The sequence below is a fragment of the Lissotriton vulgaris genome, unplaced genomic scaffold (assembly GCF_964263255.1).
Source record: "Lissotriton vulgaris unplaced genomic scaffold, aLisVul1.2 SCAFFOLD_1034, whole genome shotgun sequence".
Lineage (NCBI taxonomy): Eukaryota > Metazoa > Chordata > Amphibia > Caudata > Salamandridae > Lissotriton > Lissotriton vulgaris.
Genome location: NW_028251847.1, coordinates 585,461 through 594,679, shown reverse-complemented (window position 1 = coordinate 594,679; position 9,219 = coordinate 585,461).

The window sequence follows — 9,219 nt, the reverse complement described above, 5'->3', positions numbered from 1 at the left end:
AACTCCCACCCCACCCACCTTCGGCGAACCCAAGACCATCTTGCCTTCAGGAAGCAGCTCAAGACCTGGCTGTTCGAGCAGTAACTTTCCCCTCCCCCAGCGCCTTGAGACCCTTCCGGGTGAGTAGTGCGCTATACAAATGACATGATTGATTGATCGGGTGAAACAGAACGAAATTACTCTCCAGGAGATTGGCCCAGCACCGACCACGCTCTCGGCGACAATGGTGGGAGTCCTGGACCGCCTAACGATGTTGGAACGGAGGGCAGAGGACGCGGAAGGCAGGAATAGACGCAATAACATCCGCGTGGTTTGCCTACCGGAGAAAATGGAGGGTTCAGACATGGTGGCCTACTTGGAGAATTGGCTTCAAACTGCTGTGGCACCCAAGGGGCTGTCGAGATTCTATACCTTGGAGCGGGCGCAGCGAGTACCGGCCAGGCCGCCACGACTTGCTCCTTCGGAGGGACCGCAGCAATGGTCCCTATCAGGTGGACAACAGCAATGTCACACTCTTCCCGGACTATTCTTTTGATACCCAGCGGCGCCTTATGTCATTCCAGGCCGTCAAGAAGGAGTTGCGAGTGGAAGGGATTCAGTACTCACTGTTTTTCCCGGCCAAACTGTGTATAATACTCGACGGGAAGACCCACTTTCATGAGATGCCGGAGGATGCCTGGGAATGGTTGGAAGCTTATAGGGCAGGCAAGGACGGCCAAGATGGCAAAGGGCAGAAGCTGACTAAAGACTCTCAGCCTCGGAGGTCGCGCAGGTTGCGACGACGCGGGCGCTGCCTACAGAAACCATCCACATCGCAGACGGCCATGGAACGCAGGGGGGCCCTAGACACAGTGACTGCGCTCTCCGGGAACCTACTGGGGGCGACGCCGGAGGCATCGGACATTGGTAGCGACAAGGGGCAGTCGGAGGTGGAGACCTCTGGGCGGACGATACCCATTTACCGACTGTCACGCCTGGAACTGCGGATGGTCTGCTGGATGAGTAGACTCTGTACTGTTTGCGGGACTGGGTGTTAGCCCTAGAACTATGCACTGCAATGCTTGATTAACGGGGGTGGGTGATGGAGGGTTGGAGAGTGGGAGGCTGGGAACCGGGGACAGGAATGATCATGATCGGGGCTAGAATGGGGATTATGGTTGCGGGGGGTTCCAGGGGGACTGGGAGGTTTTGTAGTTTTAGGGGATGCAGGGGCGGACGTTGGCTGGGTTTTGGTTTACCGCAGACCATCTCTAGGCTCTATCCTACCCCCACCGGATGGTCTCAGTTAGTTAGTTGGCCTTAGCTTTGTGCGAGGCTTATAGTTGGGATAGTTTGGATGGGATTCACTATGTTGGTGCCTGTTCTCGGGGGGGGAGGGTGATGAACGGGGAGGGGGGGTGTTGGGGGATGGGTATGTTTTGTTTACGGGATGTTGCCTGCTGCTGAGCTTTACCGAGAAACTGGCGCTGCCGGGCGTTGTGTGCGGGTGTTCTGTAGACATCCCCTGGTGGCCGGAGGGAGAGGGCCGCTCTGTGTGGCGTTTGACTTGCAGCTATGGGTTTGTTACCTGATGTGAAATGTGTAACCTGGAAGGTTTGGGGATTGCACTCCATACAGCGCAGATACAAGGCCCACTCATACCTAGTCCGCAGGGCCGCACAGGTGGCTTTTCTCCAGGAGACTCATTTGAATAGGACTGAGGGGCTTGCATTGCAGCGTAGATGGCGAGGGCAGCTATTTTACACCACTTATTCAGCCTTTGCACGAGGGGTCCTGATGTGGGTTAGGGCTGGGGTTCCATTCCAAGTATTAGACCAATTAATAGACCCTGAGGGCCGGTATGTCACGGTTAGAGGCCGCCTGTATGGGCGTGAGGTGACCCTTTGCAGTATTTATGCTCCTAATGTTGAACAAGCACCCTTTCTAGAGACTCTTTCGACTGCGCTTGCGGACTATTTTACGACGCCGGTGTTGATGGGGGGGGACTTTAATTCGGTAACTGATGTAGTTATGGATAGATCCCATCCTCCGCTGCCCACGGCCCCGATTAATAAGTTGGCTAGAGCTCGGGCCTGCTGGGAAGACGACTGGGGACTAATTGACCTTTGGCGAGCGCAACATCCGGTGGATCGGGATTGCTCATATTATTCGGCCTTGCACGATCTGCACGTACGGCTGGACGCCATTTTGTGTAGTACTGGTCTGGCTCCGCTGGCGGCTAGCAGCGAATATCTAACACGCACCATTTCCGATCATAATCCGCTCTTGATAAACTTCTGTTGGGTTGCGGAGCGCCCCAGAATCCCTACTTGGAGATTGCGCCCGGAGATGCTCGAAGATCAGGTCTTTCGAGCGGAACTGGGAGATGGGTAGAACACTATTTTGCGGAGAATGTGGCTCCGCCATGACAGTGGCTCTGGAATGGTATGCCTTTAAGGTGGTGGTCCGTGGGATCTGTATTGCCAAATGGGTGGGTGTTAGGAAGCTATTGTTGCAGGCCATTGAGGTGGGCGAGAGGGCCCTGCGTGATGCTGAGAGGGCCCATTTGGGTGGTTCCGGAGCGCGCGCGGAGGTCCTTACTCGGAAGGAGGCGGTAGCGGTGGAGGTGGAGTGCCTACGTTGTTTTGATCATAGAGACTATTTGGCTCATGCGCACACTGAGCGAAACAAGGTGGGCACCTTATTGGCCTGGTTGGCTGACCCTACGCCTCGCTGCGTACCCATTTTGGCGCTAACTTCCCCCTCGGGGAGGTTGGATTATGAACAGCACCTCATAGGCGACCACTTTAACTCCTTGTTAGACCTGGCACCTTGGAGTGAGTTTCCCTCCCACTTTTTGCTGATGTGCCTCAGATGTTTTTGCTGGTGTCCGCTGCTCAGGGCACTGCGCCACGGCCAATCCGTGCCGCAGTGCAAGTGCTCCCAATACAAAATGTATATGTGATTGATTTCCATGATTGGCTCATTGGGTTTACTGTCAGTCCCCAGTTAAGTGCACCAGGAGTGCCAGGGCTTGTAAATGCCAATACTGCTAGTGGGCCTGCAGCGCTGGTTGCGCCACCCACAGAAGCAGCCTTTTAAAATATGTCTAGGTCTGCCATTGCAGAACTTGCGTGCAGTCTGGTACTGTCATGCTGGCTGGGCAAGTGCACACACTTGCCAGCCTCCAAACCTTCCCTTTGCTTCATATTAGTCACCCCTATGGTAGGCCCAAGGGCAGGGTGCATTGTAAGTGTAAGGTAGGACATGCTCTGATGTGTGTGGCATGTCCTAATAGTGAATCACAGCCAATTTGGTTTTTCACTATTGTAAGGCTACCTGTTCTCTTAGGCCAAGATGGGCTGCTGGAATTATTACACCCTATAATCCCAGCAGGCTCAGGGAACATGGTATAAAGTCAGCTTTAGTATGCCTGAACTCAGAATAATAAAATACTTCTTTTAGGAAAGTTTATTTTAATATCCTGGGTTTGCAAATGCTACTTTTAGAAAGCTAGCATTTGCTTGCCTAACATTTCAGCCCGCCTCTGCTAGGATGTGTATCTGACTGTCTGGGTTATGTGAGTGACAGGGCTGGGGGATGACAGGTGGTGAATGCAAGGATTACACCTTAGTGGGAGGTGGGAGTGCCCCTGGACTCTGAATAGGGCTGTGCTCTGTCACCACAATGCTGGCTCCACCTCCTGGAGAGCGACTGATGACTCAGCCTGACACCTGGCCCAGGAAAGGGGGAAGCCTGTCAACAAAGTACTCCTGGCTGCCCCTGTCCACACAATGCTGGCTCCACCTCCCATGGAGCGTCTGATGTGCCATCCCTGCTCCCTGAAAGGAAAGACTCAAGTTTACCCAACACAGTGCTCCAGGACTGAAAGAAGTTCGGCAGAGGCCCCCCTGGCCTGTAAGAACAAAAGAAAAGCTGTATAAAAGTAGGAGCCCTGCTTCCAAGAAACTAGATCTTGTTTCCCACAAAGAACCTCTGCCCAACTAGAAGGAGAAGAAGATGCTGGAAGGACTGTCCTGCTGAGTGCCTTGCTGAGGAAGGAGAGGAGAGGACTTGCTGAAAAGACTTTGCAGACTTGTGCTGAAACTTTCTCCAAGGGCTTGATTGTGCTTGCCCCCTGACCTGAGCCACAGGACCATCTGGCTCAACCTGTGCTGTGCCCGTCTGTGATCGTCGTGAGGATTTCTTCCCCGCCGGAGCCGTGACTCTGGTGCCCCCACAGCCCCTCCTTGGCCGTGTCTACTGCCGCCTGACCGTTCCCGCCGGGAGAGAGCCCCGCTCTGCTGAGCCGCTCTTCCCCCGCTGTGCCAGGCCGCCCCTGCCACCTCGCCACTGGAGGCTCACTGAAAGGCCCCCCACGCTCCCGCTGATGCCCCCACCGTGACCGCGGATCCAAAGACCAGACTCCGTGAAGCTTCGGGAGCCCCGGACGCCGCCTCGTCCTTTACCAAGAGCCGATGTGTGCCCGCACCTGCTTTGACGAGATCAAACCCCAAGGTACGTCTTCTGATTGAAGCGCACCAACCCGTCAGGCCTGGTAGACTGAGGAAGAGGGAACGCCGCGCTACAAGTACCAACTAGCACACTACGGCTCGGGGCCCTCAACATTTTATTTCCCCGTTCTATCTGTGCGCCTCTGCCGTGCCAGTACGCTCCCCGCTGTCCGCCGGGCCGCTGACAACCTACGGCGCGTACCCGGCCCGGACGTCTCCTTCTGAGCAGCCAAGTGCGAGCCGCACCAGAGCTGTACGTCTCGTACCCAGCATTGAGATCAGCCGCGCCGTATGCGGCGCACCGCGAGAAGCGTGGGAGTCAGCAGGACTCCGCTTCTCGGCCCGTACGACGCGCAGGGAAGCTCTACGAGCCGCACAGCCAGCCCGAACCGAGCCACAGTGTGAGGAAGTGTGCCCGGAAACCTAAGGGAACTATTTTTGAAGTAAAAGAGACTAACAGGAAGCACCATCCCATTCAGAAGAGAACTTGCCATTAATTTACAAACGTGTGGCTTAGCAAAGCATAATCAAAGGTCTTGTAGTAATTTGCCTGCATAGAGATATATATTTTTATATAAAGAAGACTGTTGGACAGGCCTCGTGGAAGGCCCGCTCCCTCCCCGCATGGCGGGGCCCGGACCCCTGCTCTCCCTGTATCCCCGACCAGAGCCATCCCGGCAGCCCACCGGGGCAACCCCCGACCAGTCCACCACGGAACTCCAGCCCCCGAACACCCCAGTACCGGCTGGCCCGGGCCCCCGTCAGCACCACTGCCCGGCCCAGCCGCCATCTTTGGACACCTCATAACCAGGCCGCGTGGCCTCGGCTCGACCCCAACCCTGGGCCTGGCCAGGCCCCGACATCGAGGCACCACCATCCACCCAGGAGGTGAAGAGACCACTTGGCAGGTCAATGGGAGAGGGAGTGTCAATGGCTCTCCTCCGCCAGGTGTCGATCGCCCCCGGCCTCCCCGGGCGCTGGCTCCACCCCCCTGCTGGGTGTCTGGACTCCCTCATCCCGGACCTCCCGACCTCCAAGCGCGAGGGTCCGGACATCAAAGGGTGCCAGACCTATAACAGGGGCAGCTCCAGAGCAAGAAGGCAGTTGTATCCTGGAGTCGAGAGACACCGAGAAGAACTCATCCTTGACGGACTGCTGGCGCTGCCGCAGCCCGACCTTGTGACCGATCTCTGACCTGCTGGCGCTGCCGCGGTCCTCTGCAACAAGAACTACCAACTTGGCCTGCTGGCGCTGCCGCGGCCCTCTGCATCGTGAACCATCGCCCTGACCTGCTGGCGCTGCCGCGGTCCTCTGCAACGAGACTATCACCTTGGCCTGCTGGCGCTGCCGCGGCCCTCTGCATCGTGAACCATCGCCCTGACCTGCTGGCGCTGCCGCGGTCCTCTGCAACGAGACTATCACCTTGGCCTGCTGGCGCTGCCGCGGCCCTCTGCATCGTGAACCATCGCCCTGACCTGCTGGCGCTGCCGCGGTCCTCTGCAACGAGAACTATCACCTTGGCCTGCTGGCGCTGCCGCGGCCCTCTGCAATCGAGAACCATCATCCTAGCCGGCTGGCGCTGCCGCGGCCCATCTTTGTAGACCCCCAAGCTCGAGGATTGTGAGCTTCCTTCTCGCCACCCCTGTACCAGACGGGTACTAAGACTGTCCCGCTACCCTTTCCCCTGTAGAGACTAGAATTGAGAGGACCCTCGTGTCCTGACCGCACTGTATCGCTACCACCCTGCATCAAGAACCTTACATAAAGTGTGCTAAATCTTATCCTTGTGTGGTGTCCATCTGTGGGGGGGAAGTTACCTGTCTGTACGATCGCCGGAGACGGCCCTCACCGGAGGCCTCTCCCCCTGTACTCGGCCGACCCTCCGGGTCCCCGTCTAACATTGGTGGCCAGCGGCGCGATCCGAACCAACGCATAATCGTACAGAGAGTAACTCACCCCACGACACAACCACAATGTCAACAAAAGAGAGCGGAACAATGGAAAAATTCCAGATGGAAAAATTAGAAGAGTACAGTCACAGAGAACTAAAACAATTCTGCGTAGAACTAGGCATTGCTACCACAGGACTGAGCACGAAAGAGGACTTTAAACACGCCCTGGAATCCTGGGCAGAGACGGGTACGACCGTACCCCAAAACCAAAGCCTCGAGACAACCGAAACCAGCACCACGCCGACAGGAGAAAGAAGATCGGATCTCTCCCCAGAGGAAGTCCGAGAACGAGAAAAAAACAGGCTCCACGAATTGGAACTGGCTCGACTTCGCTTAGATGGAGAACTCAAATTGGCAGAACAAAAAATAACGTTGGAACACTTACGGCTCCGAGAGGAGCGAGAAGAAAAACAAAGACAGAGAGAGTTAGAAGAGAAAAAGCTAGCCTACGAGCATGAGCGCAACTTAAAGGAACTGGAGATTCGAAAACAGAACAAAGATCTAGGGGTCCCCGAGCGCCCGAATCCTTCTGCCACTACGGACCCCAAGGTCCACATCCCCAAGGATGTCGTCTGAGAATATTACCGGAACGATGATATCCAGCAATGGTTCAAAGCCTATGAGGTAGCCATGACCTCCCACCGGATTCCCCGGAGCGACTGGGGAGCCGGGTTATGGGGGAGGTTTGTCAACGAAGGGCGAGATGCCCTGCTGCAACTCCCGGACCATCAGATGACATCCTACGACCACATGAAAGCCGCCCTCCTCACTCGATACGGACTCACGCCCGAGATGTACCGCCAGTGGTTCCGCGACTGCAAACGGATCCCGGGTACAACTTGGGTGGAGTACGTGAACTTCTTTAGCCGAGCCTTCGAGGGGTGGATCAAGGGCAGCAAAGTGACCACTTACGAGCAACTCTTTGACCTTATTGTATGGGAGCACCTCTCTAACAACTGCTTCGTCGAGCTCCGGCAGCACCTCCTCGACAGTAAACTGACTGAACCCTGGCAACTCGCCGCCGAAGCTGACCGATGGGAAAGCACCCGAGTCGCCCGAAACGGGCCCAGCGAACAGAACAGAGCCGCCCAAGGGTCCCATCGCCCCCGAGGGGGAGGAGGAGGCCAGGGTCGGGGCAGAGACACCGTCCCAGTGGCTCCCGCCAGCAACACCCCGCCCCCGGCCGGCAGAGGGAGCCTCCCGATGCGACCAGGTTTCCGCGCCAACGTTACCTGCCACCGATGCCAGCGACCCGGCCACTACGCCAATGATCTCAACTGCCCGAAGTACCAGAGCCCTATGCCCCGCCAGGTCGCTGCCGCCGCCCTGGGGGAAGAGCAAGCCCAAGAAAACACGGAAGAGTACGAGCCAGACCAGCCCGAGTGGGAACCAGCCGCCATGTCCCTGGTCTGCCTAGGGGAAAGAGACCTGATCCCGCGGGCCCCCCTTCCCGCCAACACGCAGAAATACAGCCAGTGGGTCAACATTAATGGGCACCGGGCTGAAGCCCTCCGCGACACCGGGGCCAGTGTGACCGCAGTCTGCTGTCATCTGGTGACCCCGGACCAGATCTTGCCAAATGTCCTTTGCCCCGTACGGTCAGCCGACAACTCAGAAAGCCTATGTCGGATGGCCTGCGTCCCCTTCGAATGGGGAGGAGTGTCCGGAATGCTGAAAGTCACTGTCCGCGATGATGCGCCCGTGGACTGCCTCCTGGGGAACGACCTCGAAAGTTCCCCCTGGGCCGCCGTCGAAAGAAGAGAGCACCTGGGGATGCTGGGCCTCCCTGAATGGGTCTGCGTAACGACCCGGTCCATGACCGCCCGCGCCATCCCCAGTCCCGAAGAGCCCGAGTGGCCAGAACCTCCTCCTCCCATCGTCCAAGAGGGAGCCCCCCTCGAAGCCAGCTCTCCCGATCAAAGCAAAGACGGGCCCGTTCGGCTCCAGGACCTTCCCGAACTTGCCCAGGGGCGCCAATAGGGTGGCCCCACCTAGGAACAATTCCGACAAGAGCAGAGAACATGTCCCTCCCTCGAGGGACTCCGGCAGCAAGCCCTCGCCCAGAGCGCAGGAGACACCTCGGGGGCCCACTGGATTTATTGGGACAATGACCTGCTCTACAGTGAGCAAAGGATTGCTGAGCTAGGGGCCAGTCGGGTGCTGGTGGTACCTCTCCGCTTCAGAGACTTCCTCTTAAACCTAGCACACGATGTGCCTCTTGCCGGACACCTGGGGCAAGACAAAACGTACAGCCGCCTGGTGACCCACTTCTACTGGCCCAAGATGCGGAATGATGTCTCCAACCACTGCCGGGCCTGCCCCACCTGCCAGGCCAGAGGGAAGAGCGGCCGAAAGACCAAGGCACCCTGCAGCCTTTCCCCGTCGTCACCACCCCGTTCGAACGGGTGGGAATAGACATTGTGGGGCCCCTGGACCCCCGAACAGCACAAGGGCACCGATTCATCCTGGTCCTGGTGGACCACGCCACCCGCTATCCCGAAGCCATCCCTCTTCGGACCGTGACGGCGCCCGTGGTAGGCCGAGCCCTGATGGGGATCTTCTCTCGGGTGGGTTTCCCCCGGGAAGTCGTCAGCGACAGGGGCACGAACTTTATTTCGAAATATATGAAGTCTCTCTGGCAACAGTGCGGGGTCACCTACAAATTCACGACCCCCTATCACCCGCAAGGAAATGGATTGGTCGAGCGGTTTAACCGCACTCTCAAGGGAATGATCATGGGCCTAGAAGAACCCCTACATCGCCAATGGGACGTG